At 41.0% G+C, this 22,451-nt stretch overlaps 1 pseudogene; it reads right to left on the bottom strand.

Annotated features, from left to right (window-relative positions):
• Positions 1 to 13,930: 13,930 nt before the first annotated feature.
• On the bottom strand, positions 13,931 to 15,342 carry LOC127237781 (microspherule protein 1-like; annotated as a pseudogene).
• Between the last annotated feature and the right edge of the window lie 7,109 nt (positions 15,343 to 22,451).

Genomic DNA, 22,451 nt, shown 5'->3' with positions numbered 1-22,451 from the left:
GAGGCAGGGTTATTATAGACAGCTGAACGAGGAGGAAGGCTGAGCTAATCTTGGTAGACACATTTCTGCAAGGGAGCAGCCTTCAGGCTATAAGCTGAGGTGGAAAAAAGCCACAGTGGACATTTTCTACACATGCTACCAATGTCCACACACAGTCCCAGGGAAGGCATTGCCGTTCCCCACGGGTCTAACAATACACATTCACTCAGGACTTCACTTGCTTCTTGCAGATTTCTCCTCTGGCACAGACTTTTGAGTCAGGGCTCATTTCTTACCTTTTAAAAGAGAGAATACAGACAGTGCTGGGTGCTATACCCACAGATGTTTTTCATAAATAGCACATGCCATGCTAGAGAGACATTCTAGTTCGCGTACTGATTACCTTTTTTTTTTTTTAAATTAATAACATTTCGAACAATTTATTCTACTTTTATTTATGTGTAAGTATGTGCACGTGCATGCATGTGTGCGTGTGTGTGAACAAGTATGTGTGGATAACCACAGAGCATTATATGTCCCTTAGCTGGAGTGACAGGCAGTTATGAGCTGCTCAATGGAGTTGCTTGGGAGTCTAAATTTGGTACTTTGCAAGGCTGAAACGATCCTTAGTGATTGAGCCATCTATCCAGCCCCAAGATAGATCTGGGTGTATTTTTTATTTTGTTTTAAGGCAGGGTCTCACTATGTGTCTCTGGCTGGATTGGGACCAGGCTTGCCTTGGACTTACTCATGTCCACTCGCCTCTGCCTCCCAAGTGCTAGGATTAAAGGTATATATAGTCATGTCAAGCTCTGGATATGTGCTGTATTTGTAGTCCACCTTGTTTTTGAGAGGATTTTAGTTGTTCAATGAACAGCATGAAGACAGGTTCCCCAAACAAACCCAAATCATTAGGATGAGATTTTAGAGGACAGTGTTCAGAAACCATGCAAGTTGTCTCTTATTTTTTATGCGTGTGTATGCATATCCGTGCATGAATGCATGTGTGTGGAGGCCAGAGGTTGGTGTTAGATGTCTTTGCCACTCCCTAACCTTACTTTTTTTTTTTTTTAAGACAAAGTCACTGAATTTGGAGCTTGTCAATTGTGCTAGGCTGGTTGGTCAGTGATCTCCACAGAGCCTTCTACTCAGACTCCTCAGGGCTGGGATTCCAGGCCTTCACTAGCACACCTGCCCTTTTAATGTGCATTTTGGGGAATCAAACTTAGGTTGCTATGCTCGCATGGCAAGTACTTTCCCTACAGTTTCACAGGTTGCCTTTTATTAAGGCAATGGGTATGATAAGATCTGATTAAATTCATCACTTGTACCACAGTTTTTTAGTGTCAGGATGAAAGGGATTCTAGGATTTCTGAGAAGGAGCATTGGCAAGGCGTGGTGGGCTGGAGTCACTGTCACTCCCAGACAGGTCTTCAGTGGGACTGCTCAGAATTTGTGGCTCAGAGAGTCTTCCACTGGCATGGAAAAGTTGCTTCCCCCATCCTCTGGCTTTCTCCTTTAGGGGTTTGGTCGGAAGCTCCTGTAGGATTTGTGCTTTGCTAACCTTGCCTCTCATGGTTTGATACAGAGTACCTGCTCTGTGAGTCAGAGGACAATTTGCAAAGCTGTCCATTTACATCTTCAAGGCTGAAAAGAGTTTCACTATTAGAATTTGTATTTCAACAGAGACAATACTTGTGAGTTTTTCCTCTTATTCTAGGTCTTTATTCTTTAATATTTGTAAGTTAGTAGATATATATGTAAGTGACATTGTACTGTTGTTACATAGAGTTTATTACCTACCCAGACAATGGTTTAATTATACAATTAAGGTAAGTACAACTTAACTTTTCTAGTTGTATATTCATTTAAATAAAGTATTATTTTTTTATTTAATTCTTTTCCAGTTTAAATGGGAGTATATCCGAGATTGCCTATTACGGAACAGAAAATACCGACTTAGCAATGTACCTTTTGGCTTTTCAGATAATGCTCTAACTACGCAAGATGACATCCTATTTTCTGTAATGAAGTGTCACCCTTTGATGACATGGCAATTGAATGTAGCTGGAAATGGTTCTAACATTCCAGGAAGCATGTACAATTCAAAGGAAGTTGTGCAACTTTCAAAACTTTCCCCTCCTGAGTTATTTTAGCTGTCTTGAACAACCTACAGACAACGGGAAGGACGGCAGGAAAACAAGCGAGACCAGGGTCTGCAAGGACCACTGAATCTCTCACAGCACGTACATTTGGAGTTTATTTACGTGGGCAAGACACACATCTTTTTCTTCCTTTAATCATTTCTATTTTTAGTTTCCTGTTGCTACAGAAATAACTTCTTCTCATCGATTAAACGCATAAGAATTCAAGGCCCTCAGGGAGAAATGATGGTTGGAATACTGAATATTTTAAGCTTCAGAGTTTTTATATTATGAGGCTGTGCCACATTTCTTATATAACACCTCACAATGCAGGGAGTTCTCTAGGTGTGCACTTACTTGATCTTTATGGCAAGGCTTGTACAGAAAACAGGAAAAGTACTAATGACCTCATTTTAGGGACATGAGAACTGTGAGTCAGAAGCATTATCATATGCCTGAAATGTGGAGTGGACAATCACCTCCATAGCTACAATCTAGGCCACCCCTCATCAGGGTTTTTTTCCAGTGTAATTTTTGAATGACAGAATGTCCTTTCAATGACTGCATTTCTGTCATAGCAACTCCAGTATAAGTGTAATTCACAAATTAAGAATTGTAGATCTTTTTGGAGGCAACTAAGGAAAGAGGTTGCCTGGGCCTCTGATCCTGAGTCTATTCAAACTCAAGTTTTTCTCTTAAATGAAAAGGAAAAAAATATTTCTAAGGAATCTTCCCATTCTCTGATGGTTCATTAGAGTCTGTTCCCTATTTGGGGGTTATCTTATAAGATCTAGGAAAAGATTCTATCCAGCTATAACACTCTTGGCATACATCAGTATTCTATATTCTACTCTAAAGATACAATAATGTTCAGTGTTGCTCTATAGACAATAACCAGGAAATGGGAACAGCATAGATGTCCACCAACTGGTGAACAGATATCAAAATATGGTATTTTCACACAATGGAATATTATCTATTCATTAGGAAAATGAAACTATGAGATATACAGGTAAATGAGTGCAATGGCAATCAATTCTTAGGCCCAGAAAGATAAACATCACATGTTTCTCTCATCTGTAGATGTTAGCTTGACTCTTCAGAAATGTGTGTTTCATTTGGAATACCATAAAGGTTGGGAACTTAGTAAGGTGCCGTGGGAAACTGCTTTCAAGGGAGAGCATTTACAATACAATGCTACAAAGGCTTAAAGGGAAATAATGGAGCAGGAAGGGTTAAGGAGGGATACTGAATGGAGGACAGGGTTGAGGACAGAATATGGGGAAGGATTACTAACAGTTAAAACATTTCCAAAAAAGCAAATGGAAATCTAACTACAACTGTAGAAACTTATTAACATATATGCATATGTATACACAAAAAAAGACAAAATAGAGTTACTCTATAAAGTGACACTGGTTACCACAGGCTAGCAAATAAAAAGTATAGTTGTAAGAATGGATCACTTCATTTAGCGATGTTGGCCAATGAGGTCCTATAGACTTCCTAAACATTATAAGCTATTCCCAAAATTTCTTGGTTACCATCTGTTACTTGAGGGTAAGACTCCATTGCTGAGTGAAGCACATACTTGAGTTACAAAACATGGATAACTCAAGGTGGCACTGACCTGGATGTTTTATCCTTATTGGCTAACTTTCATAGTTCTGGAAGGTACTCTGCATGCTAAAACAACAGAAAAGTAATCAACAGTTTTACCCAGCTATGGATCCTGACTACTGTAATCATAACTAGCTTGGAAAGACATGCCCACTAATGTAATAATGGCACAGAGATCATGAGAGTAATTACCACATTTTGATTGGATTTAAGCCCTGCTTTAAAACATGAAACCTATACCATCACCATTGTTTGTACAAGAGCCTGTAACTAGATAGATCACATGCCCTCTGAGAGAACCTGCCACTATTATTTTGCCAAACATAGTATTCAATCAATTTTAATGACTTCTTGTTACATCCATACATTAGTGAAATTCTCAATCATTACCAGAGAAGCTACAGTAGATGGAAATTAATACAGAGACACACAACTGGTCAAGTAACAGAATAAGAGAATTAGAAATGTTCAACCCTAAATGGAAAATCTATGTCATATCCTTCCTCCAAGGACTAATAAGGTATCATTGCTGGAGAGAGGGCAGATAAAGTGTAAGAGTCAGATAACTACATGCAAACAGTGTCTTCTGGATACAACATAGCAGTGTACAGAGGACTCATGGGGGTTGTAACAGCCTATGCAAGACCTGTGCAAGCTCAAGACAGACCAAATTCCAGCACAGAGAGGGCAGGAGGCACAAAGTCTCATTCTTACCCAAGGAATTATTGACAACTGTGATCTGGCTAGAGGCAGAGAGTAAGTCTTCTTTAAGAGGGTAGCCCCTGATTAGCTGACCATATTTCAGTGGAAAACTACATGTTCAAGAATGTATAGGCAGCACAATTTGAACTTGGTAGATTTTTTTTTTAAAAGAGGACACATATTGGGGAAGTAAGACCGTATATCTGGGATGAGTTGATAGAGGTAGAATGTGATCAAAACACGTTGTGCAACATTCTCAAGGAACTAAAGAAAATACTTCCATTACATTTTTAAGGGCACCCTCTTCTGAGATTCAAAACGAGAATGAATGTCTTTCATACATTGTATGATTGGAATTACTTCAGTCTCTGTTGGTTTTCATGGCAGTAGATTTGTCATATTTAGCAAATAAACATTAGGGTGAACAATTATAGACCAAGTTCAAGTCAACAATGGGCATTCCTTTAATGTTACTATTTTGACATTTTGGAAATACTTGTATTAAGAGTTGGCTTTTGTTTATCTGAATGTTATTTGGCTGTGCTATTTGGTAGATACATGGCTTGCTCATGCTTCAGCTCATCCTCCTTTGCGACCACATCTATAACATACAGATCTGTCAATCATTTTGCATGTAGGTTGGATGTATTTGGGTTACAAGATCCAGCTGATCGTGGCAGATCCTGTAGTGTTCTCTGGAGCTAACTGCTGAAGGAAGAACTTTCTACTTCTGTCAGCTGCTTCCTGAGAGCCATGGGGGCTGTGGGACTTTGGTGGCCCAATTCTCTAGCATGGTCTGGGGAGCCACTGAGAAGACTGTGCTTGATTCTGCCCCTTCAACCACCGTTCTCATCCCGAGATGATGCCCCCTGTTGCTCATCTTGCACCTCATTGAGCTCAGATGTGTTGCTTTTGCAATTGGACCATGACAGATGCAGTTCTCTCGCTATTTTAGGCAGTAATGAGAAGAAGAAAATGGCATCAATGGCATTTTAAGCTTATAAGCAACAAAACAAACACTTACTAAAGAGAAACATAGAATCTCTTCTTCAGGCCACTCTAAATCATTCTGTGTTTTAGCTCATCAACTTCCTTTTGTGTTTCTTTGAGTTTGAGTTCATCTATAGATATTGTTTATCATATTGAAATTGTAAAGCAGATATAATTTTACATGCCACCTTTCTCCCTTAACATGTTATTATTATTTTGTTTATTTTGCTTTGGTCTCTGCAATTATTTTAATGGCCTTTTCTAGTTGCTGTATCATAACCCATTTAGTTATTCTCTTACTTTTGGCTATAAAGGGTAATTTTTTTCCATCATAAATATCCCTTAGCTAATCTGAGCTTTTTCTATCTCCTGAACTATTCCTTAAAATAAATTCCCAGCAGTGGGATAATTGGGTCAAAGGCTGTGAACATTCTGAGTCTTTTAAAAATGTTTTTCCAAATTGCTTTTCACAAGAGATATAGAAAGGACAATTTCAGTTGGGTGGCAAATGTACTGATGGTTAAATTAAGGCAAGCCAGGGAAAGCTAACACCATTCAGAATGCTGATGGCCTACCACCCTCCCACCGTGATGCTCTGGGAATCTGCAGGCTGCTTGTGGCAGGAGTGTGAGGAAAATCATAGCAGTATTAGGAGGATTTATTTGTGACAGAACATTATGTTCTCAGATTCTGTAAATGAAGTGAATCTTATTTACTTCAAAAACATTAAAAAAAAAAAAAAGTGTCCCCTCTGAAGCCAGAAGTAGAGCTCCTGGTCTTACATCTGTTTTCATTCCACACTCTGTTACTTTCTCCACAAAGAGAGACTCCTTAGCAGTAGCTTGCTTAGTGCTTGGTCTGAGATTCAGTCAAGAAATATTGCTATTGATTATTATTAAAAATGCCCGAGGACCTCTGAAAACTCAATAGCACACCCTGCCCCATGACAAGACTAGAGAATACATTTCTCCAAGGAAGGTGAACATACAAAACTGTCTTCAATACTACCATCATCAGGAAAGGGCAAATTGAATCCACTATGAGAAATCATACATTTTTGGATGACCATTATTACTTACAAAAACAATCAATCAATACACAAAAACAGAAGGAAAATGTTAACAAGGATGTAGAGAAAGAAAATCCTTGTATACTGCTTGGGGGAATGTCTATTGGTGCAGCCACTATGGAAACAATATGTGGGTTCTTAAAAGATTGATTGGTATTAAAATTACTATTTGATCTTACTGATCTTACTGTGAAACTTCTGTGTGACACTTCCAAAGGGAAGGAAATTAGTTCCTTAAGGATATTTCTGAGTTCCCACGTTCATTGCAGCATTCTTTACAATAGTCAAAGATGCAGAAGTAACCAGTGTCCATCAACATACAAGTGAGATAAAGAAAATGTAATATGTTGCACATGTGCATGTCTGCTAAGTTGTGCAAAAACAGATACTTCCTTTTTAAAAATTACTAAACTAAAAAGTTATGCATATATGAGACAAGACTCGGGACTCCAACCTCTTCAGACTAAATCTCATCCCTCACTTAGAGCATTTGGATACAGAGCACAGCCTCACGAGAGACTGATGAACAAGGAAACATGCAAGGTAAACCTAGACCATCACCGAGGAAAGCCAGGGCAGGAAAACAAATACTATCCATACATTAAAAAGAAAGAAATCCTGGGGCCTCATAGATGGCTCAGTGGGTACAAGTACATCCCCTTCAGGCCTGAATATGAATTGCCCATGTGTGAAAGCAGTCATGGCTCTGCATACTTGTTGCCCCAGAACTGGGGAAGAGAGACACGTGTCTCTCAAGAGCTCAACAGTTAGCCATCCTAGCCTAAACGGCAAGCTTCGGTTTCAGTGAGAGAGCCTGTCTTAAGGTAGTGACAGAGGAAGACATCTGTCCCACCGTGGCTTCCACACATACACCACACATTTATAACACACACACACACAACAGCTCACCAGCAGAACGAAACAAAAACAAGACAAAACAAATTTTTTTTAAAACACCCAAATTAAAGATAAAGGAGAGATGTATGTTTGTCCACTTCTCGTCCGTTGTCTCTCTCTATTTCATGAGAATTCCCCTTTGTGGAATCTTAACTGTCATGGTACACGTTTACCAAGTTTCAAACTCTCCCTAGCAGGGGCTCACTGCAAGCAACAAAAATAAAACAATTATTAATACCGTCATTGTCAGACCACAATGGAAAGAACATTTTTAACTCTAGAACTGTTCCACAAGAACAATGCCTCAAATTGAATTCATTTGGCTTTACAGAAGCTCAGTTCATTGTCCTTACATTTTTCATTTTGCTTCTGACAGCTTATAACTTAATTTTGAACTGGACAGTGTCCAAGGCTTGGTACTTGGGAAGGACTGGAGTAATGGAAAGACCTTATCTGTGGACTCAGGGAGATCTGACTTCAAATGTGGCTTCTACACTTGACCTGGAGTGACCCAGAGCATGGGTTGGAGCTGCCCTGAGAGAGGGGGTGTGAATTTAGAGGGTGTTCTGTATTCATGCCTACTTTTGATTCCTCTTTCTCCTCTTTGTTTCTCAGTCACAAAACAACATCCTGACCAGGAAGTTACTTTCTCATTATTTAATTTTAATTGATATAACTTTGCAGTCATTAATCTTTCTAAAGGAAATTTGAGAATATCCATTAGTAAAAACATAGCATGGGAAATTTGTAAATCATTCTTACAATATTTGAAAGACCCACCAAATAAACCAAAAGGAAGTCAGACAAAGGCAAACAAGAGGGTGAATTCAGTCTATGTCTCAGATGCTTGCTCTATGCTTTGATGAGGGTGAATTCAGTCCATGTCTCAGATGCTTGCTCTATACTTAAACTTGGTCTTTCTCTTCACTTAGCTCAGGCTCCTGGAGGCCTTTTCTCTCATCCTTGTCCTTCAAGGTAGGGCAAGAAGAATCTTATTAAGGGGGTTAGCAGGAATTCCACATGCTCAATATAACCAAGTGTTGTCTAATACTCTTCCAGATGCCCCTGAATTTCTGGTGTTGAGTTCCCTTCAGCAGCACGATTGACTCTTGCTGCAATAGTCTTGGAAAAAACTCTCTATGCCATAAAAGTTTTCCTTGCCATACCCAAATCCTCCTCCATGTTGGAAAGAGATCTACTTCGATGGATGCAGAGGGTCACATGAGGCATTAACTTCATGAACAGACAACAGCAGCGTTTATCAATTAAAATTTTGATTTCAGTGATTAAAACCAGATGGGATCGCTCTAATTTAATTCTTTTGTAGGAAAAGAAAAGTCACTTGCCATCCAGACAGGATAAACTGGCAATTTGAGAAGAAATTGCACAAAGGGAGTCATTCCATTTTCGTTCAGGAAATGTTTGTTAAGTGCTTTGCATTACCGGAATGATCTTCCTGATGTTCAGGAGACTCAGGCTTTTTCTGATGTCAGGTTCCTTGTACGTACCTAGAGGTTTATTTCCAGCAAGTGCCATCAACGAGGACCCTGTGTCAGAAACTCCCCCAGTCTTCTTCCATGCTTCTTCATGCTGGCCACGTTGGCCTTGTTAATTACTGAAGGAATGGGGAGGTGTGTGGACAAAACAAATAAAATAGCTCCCTCTTCTCTGCAGAGCTGTTCAGGGAGCCAATAGATTTGCATTGCATCATTGTGTTCCCAAGGTACTTTTTTTTTTTTTTTTTTAGGTCAGTGGGAGTTTTGCAGCTATGAGATATCTGAGCACTTGGTGGTGGGCACCAGGGAGCACATGTCCACAGGCAGCAATTTCCTAAGCAGTTGGCTAGCTCTGACAATGACCTCCAAGCATTGTTTAACAGAACCATTATTGTTGTTGTTGTTATTATTATTAGTGCATTTAGACAAGAAGCACCTAGAAGACTCCTCTCTACAAATGGACTGGCTTAAAACAATAGACATTTATTTATTTATTTTCTCTTTCTAAAGTTGACAAGTGTGAAAAGAAGTGTTTGGTAAGGCCACACTATTCCGGAAAGCTCAGAAAGCAGGTTCCCCTGCTTCTTCCTGGATTCTCAAAGTTTCTGGTGTTCTTCACACTCTTTGCTTATGGCTACATCCCCCGGATCCTACCTTTTCCTTTTACATGGCTATCTTATTCAGAGCTGTGTTTAAATCCTTTTCTTATAGAGAGTCCAGTCATTTGACTGAATCATTCAGAGTTAGTATTTGGTGTTAATTTTGCTTGCAAAGACGTTTTCCCAATAGCACATTCACAAAGTCCTGGGTGAGGTGACCCCTGAAGGACATGATCTTATGCAGTACAATGTCTAAAGAAGCTTTCTGCTCTTCCCTGTTCTTTTAGAACCTCCATGCATCGCTCGACACCAGGTAGTAAAACTTTCTTGGCTTTCTTAAGGTTCTGAGTTCTACCCTAAAAGCTCTTGATGCTCATGACCAGCAACTATCAGGCAGCCCTACCCAACTTCTCGGTTTTATACCAAAAGAAATAACTTTTTTTTTTCTTTGCTTCCTGGAGCTGAGCTAAAATCAGGGAGCAAATTACGACTATCCCATGTGCCTGCCTCCCTAATGCGAATCCCTCTATACTGACTTTTTCAATTAGGATGAATAATTTCCCTTCACAGTCCTCCACCTTTTCCTCATATCTGTGCCCTTTGAAGTCTGGAGCTGGTGCAAATGCTAATTTGAAATTAACATACAATTTATTTCTATACTGACCTCTGCTGGGTCATTTCCATCTCTTTAACAAGACCTTTCCCAAGTGCTTGGGCAACGAGAGCTCTTTCCTTCAGATCATCTGGGGACACACTGGAATCCTCCTGTTATCTGTGGTGTGCCTGCGTTCCAGTATAAGTTAAGAGCCAAGAACCTAAAGACAAAGGTCAGTAGTGTCCTGCTTAAGTCAAGTGCTTATGGGAGCAGGGTGTACTGGTCAACCTGAAGCAGTTTTACTTTTCTCCATAATTCACAAGATACTTGAATAGTTGTTCCCTAATGGCACCTCCTCAAACCCATGGCTTCTGCCTTGTAGGGTAATATTTTCTGACCATCATTGTGACTTTTTTCCATTTGCATGCAGTTACCAGGTAGTTTTTCTCTGATGCTATAAGCTCTTTTTGGACACCAGGAAGGCATGCACCTCCTATCTATTTCTGAGCATCAGAATGCTAAGGTATGCTATCATGAAAAGTACATCGGAAAACATCTTGGAGGGCCTTTAGACCCTTCCTTTGCCATGTGGAGGGAGGAGGCCTTCCACAGACCGATGGTGGGTGGATTTCAGAAAGCTTCCATTTCTGGCAGAAATGACAAGCCAGAATCGGTGTCACCCTTTCCTGAAGAAGACTTAGATTTCTTTCATGATACCCAACCTCACAAAGAACCCACTGGAGTTAAGCACTGTACTATTCTCGGTGCAGTAAGTCCATTGGGCCCTTTTGGAACTCGCTCATTATACCCAATGATGCTTCACTGCTGTTATAGTAATGTTTTCCTTACTTTCTTTCCTCAAATGTTTAGTTTCTATTCTTTGCAGGGTCAGCGTTTAGTGGAAAAAAATTAGTTAGAATGCACAAGTAGTCAATGGCCAGGCATTAAGGGACAATAGATGTCTAACTTAAAGTCCTTGAAATGACCAGCAGTGTCAGAAACCAAGGCACCGCCCCTGAGTGTCTAGCCCAGAGCAGTCAGAATATTATCATTGACTACTAACTTACTTTTCTATTTTTAACTTTTTGCATCTACTTCGGAATTAAGACCAACCAGAAAGATAATATGTTCCCCAAAGCAGTCACATACTTTCTTTTCAGTCTACTCCAAAGCTTCTCATGCCATGAACTTCCAACCAAGAGATACCTGAAGCTTCCCACAGCTAGATTCCTCCTTCCCTCCCTTTTCTTGGAATCTCTGCCAAACACTGTGATGCTGGCCAACTGTCTTACTGTAGGAAGCTTGGAGTAAATACCCACAATCTCTTCTCTTTTCACTGTTTTCTTTTGGGGGGGGTTGTTTGTTTGTTTTTTGTTTTTTTCCAAAGAGGTTCAGGAAACTTTTAGAAGATAAACTCACACATATTAAGTTTTTACAGGGTGTGTTTGAGCATTTAACAGTTTCTGAGTCAGGAGACGCTAGACTTCACTGCTTAAAATTTGGAGTAACTGGAAGAAAAACAAAACGGTTAGAAGATTATAGTAGAAGTATGACAGAACATGTTTGATTAATTATAGTGGAAAGTCCCTAGTTAGAGGTTAGTTGGAAGTATCTGGTGGGTAAATTCTTGAGTTTCATTTTACTCTTTATGTTGGGCTTAGTTACATAAAAAGTCAGGGGGCAAGGGCTTAGGTTTTGCAATTAAAAAAGAAGTTATTAACTGAATCATCCTGCATTACGATAAGCAAAGCAACCACAACTCAGTCTTACACGAGACATTAGACTAGGATGTTATATTTCTTTTTTATTGATTGGCTTATGTTATCTTTGGTGAAGAATTTTGAAGCAAAGAGTAGGGTTCTGGAGAGTTCTTCAGAAGAGCTGTCAAGTCATCAACGAGGACTTGAAGGTCTATATGTAACTTCTTCTGCCTTCATTAGATGGGGATGCTACCTCAGGTGTACTCAGCCTGAATGTGCCAAGCAAGAAAGGATGCTGTAGTCTTTGCAGCATCCTTTGTAGTCTGTCATCACCGATACTAAAATAAATTGTCCAGAATGCCCCCTGGCAGGAAGGGGCTGGCACTTGCATGCTTCTGTGGTTGACTTCTTGATGTGTTTCCTGGCTCATCCAGAACGCTTAGTTTGTATTGTCTAACTTTTCCTACCGATAGACTTTTGTCTTCATGCCTTCCTTACTTTACTGCCCCTACCCCTCTTCTCCTCCACTTCCTTCATGCTCTTTATCTCCTCACTTTCCCTGAAAAAAACTCCTCTTTCCGTTTCCATAAGAACTATTTACTACTCTGGATGAGCACCTAACATTACGAGGACAGGCATTCCAGAATTCATTTAAATGACTTGTGGTAGTAGTCAGTTTTAAAAGTATGTGTACTTCTATTCACTTAGTCCTTTAAACACGTTTTTCTTTGAGTTCACTATTCACCTCTGATGGGAATTTATCAGGTGAAAAATTAAGAAACTCCCAGTCTGAGCTGTGGAGAAAGGATGGCTTTCCGAGGGGGAGGAGATCTTCTGTGGACCAGGCAAGCATCAGATGGTGGTGAGCTCACCGTATCCCTTCAACGGGTTTATAAAGGCTGGATCTTGTTAATGAAATCCAAGGATTCCACAGGAGAGAGAGGGTGACACAGACTCTGGCTTCCCATTTCTCTCAGAAACAGAAGCTTTCTGGAAGCATCCATCAGTCTGTGTAAAGCGATGATCCCCTCCCGCCATATGGCCCTTGTGATAGTAATTGCTCATGCTACGTAGGTGCCAAGCACAAGCTGAGCGTAAAAATTGAAACTATAAAAATTTCAGTGGTTGGGGTGTTTCTACCAACTGTTCAGCTTGCCATGCCCAGAAGGCATGATGATGACATGATAATCTTTGTCAGGAATGTATGGGAAAGGGACACAAGGGACCCTTTTAACTGTGTCATCGCTGCATAGAGTTCTTTTTTCTTTCTTTCTTTATTTTAATTTCTTTTTATATTTTATATTTTTATTTAATATTGTTTCTTATTTTACGTATGGATCCCATCTCTCTCTCCCTCCCATCCTCCTATGTCCCCCACAGACCCTCCCATCCCTTCCTCCATCACTCCCTAGGAGGGTGAGCCTTCCACGAGGGATCATCAAAATCTGGGATGGGGCCTAGGCCCTCTCCAGTGTCCCTAGGCTAAGGACGCATCCCTCAATGGGGGAATGGTTCCATTTTCAGACTTCCCAGGCCTTCTAACTGAGACCCACATTCAGTTTTAGTAATGTTTATTTTACAAATGTGGGTGCCTTTGTATTTGGGCCATAGATGTTCAGAATGAGACTTAGTCCTGATACTTTTTTCCTGTGATGAACATGAAATGACCTGCTTTTAGTTTGAAGTCTTATTTGTTAGATATTAGGATTGCTACACCTGCTTGTTTCTTGGGTCCATTTGATTGGAAAATCGTTTCTCAACCCTGTACCCTGAGGTAGTGTCTGTCTTTGAAGTTGAGGTGTGTTTCTCTTTTTGTGTTTTGGACCTCAGTGCTTTTTATTTAACAAAAAGAAAAACAAAAACGGAGGGCACTACGGCTGATCCCTTGGAGACACAGGAGTGATGTGGCAATGGTGAGGCTTTGGCTCTGGGGAGACACAGGGGTCCCTGCCTCTCCTGGCTTCCCCATGGTGATCCCACCTCACTTCAGAGCTCAAATCAATGGCCCCGCAGTTGGCTCCACTACCCACCCAGGGCAGAAGAGTTTTCCAGAAGCCTGAGGTCCCAGCTCAAGGGAGCTGGGATGACAGGGGAAACTGAGACCAAAGAAAAACCTGGTTTCTGCTACCCGCCTCACTGTCATGTGACCTTGGCAGCCTCAGCGCGGATGAAGGCAATGAGGTCCTGGTTGATGAGGAAGATGAGGTTGATGAGGAGGCTGGTGATCTCCATCACTTGGACACGAGGACTGTCTGGTCCTCGAGTAGGTAATACTGTCTCATGAGCTGCCACTTGGAGCCACATAGCACAGGCTGGCCATCGATATAGATGGACCTCCCGCCCTCATTGGCATTGAAGAAGTCACCATTGTTTTCTAACCACATGACCAACCTTGCTTTCAGGAGATCTTCCAGGCTGGACCTTCTAGAAACAGGTCCACATTGATCTGGCTGTCCTTGGTTGCTCTGCCTAGGGTGATCTCATGAGAGCACAATAGGTATTGCACCATGCGTCCCCGCAACAATGCCAGGGTCTGGTTGTCGAAGTCTGGAGAGCTCATGGCTGTGACACTGTCCACTAGCACCTGCCACTTATGCAATCCCTGTTCCAGCTGCTGGATTGCTTGTTTCTGGCGCCAATCAGACACCTTGAGCTTACTGTCATCAGTCAGGTCCTCTGCATCACAGACGTTTAGCACTTGGTTCCTCTTGGGCAGTGGCTTCCCTGTCTGGTTCTTGAGTAGGTAATACTGTCTCATGAACTGCCGGTGGGTCTGCAGAGCCTTGGCAGTATGGGTCAGGTGGAAGGCATCAGGGTGTCTGAGCAGCAAGTCCTGGAAGGATTCTAAGGTGAGCTGGCTGGTCGATCCTACTTTGCTCAGCTGCTGCTCCTCTGCCTTGTGGAACAGGGCCTTGCTCTGAATGGCTGCAATGGTTTCTGGGTGCAACTGCCTCGTGGCCTGGCAAGCCAGCTTGGAGATGACAGGGTCGTAGAGCAGGGCATACCAATGCTCTTGAACTTCCTGAAGGGTCAAGCAGCAGCTGAACTTCACACCCAGGTGGACAGATGTCAGGCCATTGGTCTGCAACACAGCATTGTTAAGTAGGAGGTCATTTGCAGGCTTCCATGGGCCCAGATCCTTTGTCATCTGAAGTGGCTGTTTGCTTTTCTTCACACGCTTAGTGAGTCCAGGGGTTGCGGCTAGGCTGTGTGGCACAGGAGTACTAGCAGCCTTGGATACCTTCTTCTTCTCACTATAGGAGGGCTCGCTCCCTGAACAGCCTGATTCCACTCCGCTGGCCCCCTTCAACCCAGTAGAAGATTTGGCTAGTCTGCCCTCTACTGCTAATCAATTTTTTTTTCTGTTTGATGAACCTGGAAGAGCTTCTGCATTTAGGGAGAGTACCCAGGGTCTGGGATGAAGCTCGCTTCTGTCCTGCCAGTGATTCTTCATCCTCTGAACCGCTAGCAGTGCCTGATGCCATCAGGGACAAATCTAGCAACCCCTGGGAATCTGTGTCCATCCTCTCACAGTCTCAAAGCCACTGGCTTCAAACCACAGGGCTAGGAAGAGGGGTCCATGGGCTCATCCAAAGTTTCTGACCAAGTGAGCTTAGATGCCGAGAAGAAAGTCATTCCTAGACTTCCAGCTCCAACAATTTCTCCTTGGCGGCAGGAAGAGCCCAAGGTGTGTTTCTTCTACGCAGAAGGATGGATTCTGTATTTGTATTGGTTCTATTATCCTGTGTCTTTTTATAGTCAAGTTAAGATCATTAATATTGAGGGAAATTAAGGACCCTTGATTGTTAATTCTTGTTTGTTTTGCATTTGTTGTTGCTGGTGGTACTGTGAGTAGATTTACCTGCTTTTTCTTTTGGCTTCTGGCAAAGTGGGATTATCTAATGCCTATGTTTTTGTGAGTGTAGTTAATTTCCTTGGAATGAATTTTTCCTTCTCAACTTTTTGTAAGGCTGGATATGTGGATATATATTGTTTAAATCTGGTTTTGTCATGGAATATCTTGTTTTCTCCATCTATAGTGAGAGTTTTGCTGGGTATAGTAGAGTGGGCTGGCAGCAGTGGTCTCTTAGTGTTTGTAGAACATCTATCCAGGTTCTTCTGGCTTTCAGAGTTTCCATGGAGAAATCAGGTGTAATTCTGATAGATCTGCCATTATATGTTACTTGGCCTTTTTCCTTTGTTGCTCTTAATATTCTTTATTTATTCTTTATGTTTAATGTTTTGATTATTATGTGGCAAGGGGAATTGTTTTTTGGTCCAGTCTATATGGTGTTGCTTCTTGTACTTTCATAGACATGTTCTTTGGGTTGAGAAAATTTCTTCTATGATTTTGTTGAATATGTTTTCTGCTCCTTTCAGCTGGGCTTCTTTGCCTTCTTCTTTACATATTATTCTTAGGTTTTTTTTTCTCAGTGTCCCTAATTTCCTGGATATTTTGGGTTAAGAATTTGTTGGATTTAACACTTTCTTTGGTCTATTTCCTGTAGTTGATCTTCAGCACCTAGATTCTCTCTTCCATCTCTTGTATTCTGCTGGTTATGCTTGCATCTGTAGTTCCTGATCTTTTACCCAGTTTTTCTATTTCTTGCATTCCATCAGTTCATTTTTTTCTTTATTGTTTCTATTTCAGTTTTCAGGTCTTGAACGCTTCCCTTCATCTGTTTGATTTTTTTTTTTTCCTGGGATTTCCTTTCTTTCTTTATGAGATTTGTTCATTTCTTGCATTTTTTGGTTCGTCTTTTTCTCTATTTCCTCAAATGTTTTGTTTGTTTTTTTCTTGTATTCTTTAAGGGATTTTCTCATATCCTCTTTGAGGGCTTCTATCATTTTCATGAAGTTGTTTTTAAGGTCATTCTCTTATGTTTCATCTGCATTGATATGTTCAGGTCCTGTTAGTGTAGAGTTCCTCATGGTGTCATATTGGTCTTTCTATTGTTGAATGTGTTCTTGTATTGCCGTCTTCCCATCCCTTCTTCCAGTGGGTGCTGGTGGGGTCTCTCTCTCCTCTCCTCTCCCTGTGGGTGTAGGTTTGTCAGGACTTTGATGTCAGTAACTCTGGATGGCCCTACCTCTCTTGGAGTTCTCATACAGAGGGCATAGGGGGGCCAAGATTGAGGGCAGGCTCCTGATGGTTCAGCATGTCAGGGCAGGTCCACTAAGTGCAGGACCTACTCAGGAAGTTTCAAGGAGAGGGTGGGTGGTGTTGGACCTGAGCAGACCAAAAACTTCAAGCAGAGGGTGTAGGAGGGCCAAGACTGTATTTATGCTAATTTCATTTTTAAAATTTTTATTTCATGTGTATTAATGTGTTACTTTCATGTATGCCCATCTCACATGTATGTGCCTGGTATCTATGGAAGCCAGAAGAGGGCAATAGATGGTGTAGAGTTACAAATAGATATGAGCCACCATGTGGTACCAGGAATTGAACCTAGATCTTCTGGAAAGGCAGCTAAGGCATTTAACCACTGAGGCATCTCTCCAGCCTCTAGAGTTTATTGCTTTTTAAAAAGTTTGATATTTTTCAGCCAGGATGACTTAATCATCCAATTTCACTTTTTAGGTATTCTTGCTACTAGGCATGATCAAGTTTTTCTGGGCTGGGAACACTTTGATAGGTTGGCCTACAAAGGTCAATTCTGAGGCTGTTGATTCCCTTTTTCCATGGCTAACTAAGCCCCTTTCATATACCACATTGTGGCTCTTTAACAATGACTGAACATTTTCATTGCTTTATAGTTAAATATCTCTGGGCCTGTGTAGAAGTCTTTCTAACCAAGATGAATTTGTTCAATTTGATTCAAATCTTTATGCATTGATTTTTGGTCTAACTCTCAGAAATGGAATTTATTTCAGAGTTTGAAGAGACACCTCTCTCCAGCTCATAAGAACTGTCAAGAACTCCTACTTAAAAAATAATCTCCTTTCTTATTCAGTGATTGACTCATTTCTTGAGTGTCAACCTTCATAATTATTCCTTGGTGGGAAAAGCTAAGAATTGTAATGAAGAGCATGGAATTTCTCACTCATAGTTCAGAGGAGAAGCTTGATGTTAGGGTTTTACTACCAAAGCTCTTGAGGTACTTAGCACATAAAATCCCTCAAGGGTTCAGAGGACACTACTCTTGAAATTACATGATATCTTTCACCATTTGATAGCTATACAGATACCAAATGTGTAAATATCAAACATCAAGTGAATGATATTAATAATTAAATATATAATAATTAAAGTCCTTGGGGCTTTGTAAATTTGTAAATTAGTAGTGATAATAGTACAACCGTACAAGGCTAATATTTAAAGTCTTTGACAGTTTCATACATGTAAATAATGAATTTCCAGTCATCTTTCACACTCTGTTACTCTCTAATATCCCCTTTCCTTTCCTACCAAAACCCTTCACCCTAGAAAGCTACCCTCCCACTTTTACATCCCTTGTGTGTGCGTGTGTGTTTGTGATTGTGTCTAGTGAATCCAATCATATTTTCTTTCATGAGCATAAGTAGGGAGATACTTACTGTGATGTGGACAAAATTTTAGTGGCTACACTACTGAAGACTACAACACCCTCTCCCTCAGCACCCATTAACTGCTGCGAGTTCCTCAGTCAGGGCTGACCACTCATGATAAAATGTCAATTGTAAGGAGTAGGGTTTTTCTACCCACTGCTGGTCTTGTCCCGCTGCCGCGCCAGCCCCAATTAACACACTGAGACTCTATATTTGATATAATGCTGTTGGCCAGATACTAGTTTCTTATTGGCTAGCTTTGTCTTAATTATTAACCCATTCCTATTAATCTATGTACTTTCATGTGGTCTTACCTGAGAGCCGGTTGGCTTCCAGCTCTCTTCAGACTCTCCATCTTGACTCCTCCTTCCTACTTCCTCTTTCCTCCTTCTCTCCTAGTCCCTCCTATCTTCCTTTTCTATTGGCCAACAGTGCTTTATTCATTAACCATTATGAGAAACATATATACAGAATGACATCTCCTATCAGTCAATGGGCTCAAACTTGTGCAGGTCAGGTCTTGTGCATGTAACCACAACTTCAGTGAGTTCTTACGGGCAGTGACCAAGTCATGTCCAGAAGGCACAGACATTTGCCATGTTCCTCCCCATCCTCTGCCATTTACATTCTCTCTGCCCGTCTTCCATTATTCCTGTGCTTTAGTGGGGTCAATATACATCTTGTTTATAATTGGCCAATCCACAGTCACTTTTTCTTTGAAATGTGACCAGCTCTGTGTCTTCAAAGGGTTTGAGAAAGGAAACCAAAGTTTGTTAAAATGTAATATTCTTTAAACACACTATCTTAATGACTAATAATAATCCTTAGATTATGTATTATTTTACATACTGCATGTGTTATGTGATAATTCCCACATTCCTTTGTTAGTATTAAATATTATTCTCAATGCTAAAAATCTTGTGGTCCCACCTAGCTGAAGGTCAACTTTTCAGGAGCTGTCCACATTGGTGATTGTCTCCCTCATACAAGCCCCTTCTTCAGAGCTCACCAGTGTTAGCTGAATCCATCCTTGGGAGTGGCTCACAGCTGAGGCCCCCTATGCTGTATGCTTACCTTTTGTTTCTTTGTGCAAGATGGATCTCCAAGACAACTTTCAAATTCACAACCTTTATCTTCATCTCTGTTTCAAAGTCTTTGCGAAGGGCCCAGACTTCAGAATTGGGTATCAGGTCAAAGAAAGCAGATGCGATATGGTACTGTGGAGCTGAATCAACTCACAATTAGTTGGAACTGTTGAATTTTGGGACAAAATAGCCCTTGGCATTAATCAATGCACTTATTTAAATGCTCACTGGCCATGTACTAAGGTGGTATATTGATGAACCTGAATTGTATAGTCAGTGCTACATGTCAGTAGAACTATAAGTACAATGGAGATGAGCAAGAATTAGTAACATTGCACTCTGGGGATAAAAAGCAAGACTAAATGTCTAATTGACAATAAAGTCAATTGGGAAAGCCAGAGGATTTCACCAGAATCATGTAAAGAGGCTTTTATTTCTTTTAGTAGATGGCCAGAGAAAGTAGAAATCAGTTACAGTCCTGGAAGGACTGAATTTCAAAGGCCATTCTGCTATGCCAACTCAAAAGCCCTGATTGGACTAGAAAGGGGCCTACAGTCATTGAAACTTTCAATTCATTTGAACGTGAAAGTTTGCAAGCCTGGGGCTCTTCCCTGTGGAAAGGCCCTCTCTTTTGGAAAGAAACAACATGCATTGAGTCTTATCTTTATGACCACTAGATTAAGGATTTTCAGGGTCTTGGTGAGGGAAGGGTGTATGACATGACTGAAATGTGATTGTGCTCTGAGCAAGATGGAACAGAAAAGGACAGAATGTATGCTTAGATAAAAGAATTTTTTATTATAAGAGTGCTCCTCTGAGATGTGAAACTTAACACTCTTATGACCACCTGGGAAACACTAAGATTGCAGTAATAAATTCAGGAAGATGATGTAGGAATTCCAGAACCTATGCTTTAAAGAAATAAAGAAGGAATGAAAAGATCCAGAAAATGAGCTTGTTAGAGAGGATGTAATGTATAGTTCTAAAATTTTTATCACAAGACTGTACTCCTTGAGGGAGGCTGAAGGCCATGCAATAGCCTATGTCAAATGTGACATAGACAAGATTGGTAAGAACAATAACTCCCATTTTGGAAATTCTTATCTATGTTTTTTTTGAGACAACTTTTCATAAGATAGAGTATGTTCCCATGAGATCAGCCATAGTTTGAACCAAGGCATACTCAAGCAGAAATAAATGGGGAGACATCCAATTCCTCCCCAATAACTATCCCAACATTCATCTTCCAGCTAGCATGGGGAACCATTGCTCTGATTGCAGCCCTCAGCCCTCAGTACATTTTCCAGGGAGACTTACACTCTCAAAGCAGAGCCCATGTGTATGTGTATCTGGCCAATTTTTTTTTTTGATAATTATCTTTTTACTTAAATTTGAAACAAGCTTGTTATACATGTCAATCCCAGTTGCTGCACCCTCCCTTCCTCCCCTGTCCCTCCCCCCAACTCCAATCTACTCTTTTTCTGCTCCCCCAGGGAGGGTGAAGCTTTCCATGGAGAGTCTTCAAAGTCTATCGTATCATTTGGAGCCTAGGCCCTCCCCTGTGTGTCTAGGCTGAGGGAGTATCACTTTATGTGGAATGGGCTCCCAAAGTCCATTCGTATACTAGGGATAAATACTGATTCACTACCAGAGGCCCCATAGACTGACTGTCCTCCTAACTAACACCCACATTCAGGGGGTCTGGGTGGGTCCTATGCTGGTTTCCCAGCTATCAGACTGGGGTCCATGAGCTTCCCCTTGTTCAGGTCAGCTGTTTCTGTAGGTTTCTCTAGTTTGGTCTTGACCCCTTTCTCATCACTCCTTCCTCTCTGCAATTGGATTCCAGGAGTTCGATTCAGTGTTTAGCTGTGGGTGTCTGCTTCTTCTTCCGTCAGCTACTAGATTAAGACTGTAGGATGACATATAATGTAGTCACCAATCTCATTATTGGGGAGGGGCATTTAAGGTAGCCTCTCCAGTATTGCTTAGATTGTAAGTTGGGGTCATCCTTGTAGATCTCTGGACATTTCCCTAGTGCCAGATTTCTCTTAAAACCTATAATGACTCCCTCTACTATGGTCTCTCTTTTCTTGCTCTCCTCTATTCTTCCCCTGACTCAATCTTCCTGCTCCCTCATATCCACCTCTACCCTCCTCTTCCCCCTTCTGTTTCTCCTAACTCTCTCTTATGCTCCCAATTTGCTCAGTAGATCTTGTCTCTTTCCACTTCTGTGGGGAACCATGTATGTCTGTCTTAGGGTTCTCCTTGTTTCCTAGCTGATATCACTTATCAAAATTAAATCAAGAACAGATAAGCAATTTAAATAGACCTAGAGCCCTTAATGAATTAGAAGCAGTCATCAAAAGTCTCCCAACCAAAAAAAAAAAAAAAAAAAAAAAAAAAAGGTCAAGGCCAGATGGTTTCAGTGCAGAATTCTACCGAAAAGTCAAAAAACAGCTAATACCAATGCTGTGCTAAGAAAGAGTCAAGCATCTTACATAAGATTTCTAATGGTGCTGTACTCATACAGATAGAAGACATGGTGTTAGTTAGAAACCAAGAATGAGGAAGATGAGATCAGCCAGCTTCCCACTGACCATGGGGAAAATATATGCTTATCACTGTGAGTTCCCAGCTCTTTGTTCCCAAAGGAGGAGTATTTTTTCAGAAACAACACAGACAAGGACTTAACTACAGACCTATGCTGGCTCCTGCTCACTTTGGATCCTTCATGCCAAAGACAAATAGGCTTAAAAGCTGAAGAGATAACCACTTTCCCATAGAAAAGCCATGCTGGCCACTGTTCGTTTCTTCAGAGGGACTCACTTGGTGATCTTTTGTCTTACATTGATTATAAATACACTAGAGCAGCAACCAAATCAGAGAAGGGTGGTAGTGCTGAGAGCCTGAAATCACACTGTCAGATAAATTACCTATGCCAGAAGTATTGCTTACTGTGAGGGGATTAGAATATAGGTTGGGCGGTGAAGGAGGGTGACAAGGAGCATCAGGTATGGTGCTGTGATTAATCTCCACTCCAGGAA

Source organism: Phodopus roborovskii, unplaced genomic scaffold, assembly GCF_943737965.1.
Source record: "Phodopus roborovskii unplaced genomic scaffold, PHOROB, whole genome shotgun sequence".
Lineage (NCBI taxonomy): Eukaryota > Metazoa > Chordata > Mammalia > Rodentia > Cricetidae > Phodopus > Phodopus roborovskii.
Note: the sequence above shows the minus strand (reverse complement) of the source record. Positions and strands in the feature narration are given on the sequence as shown.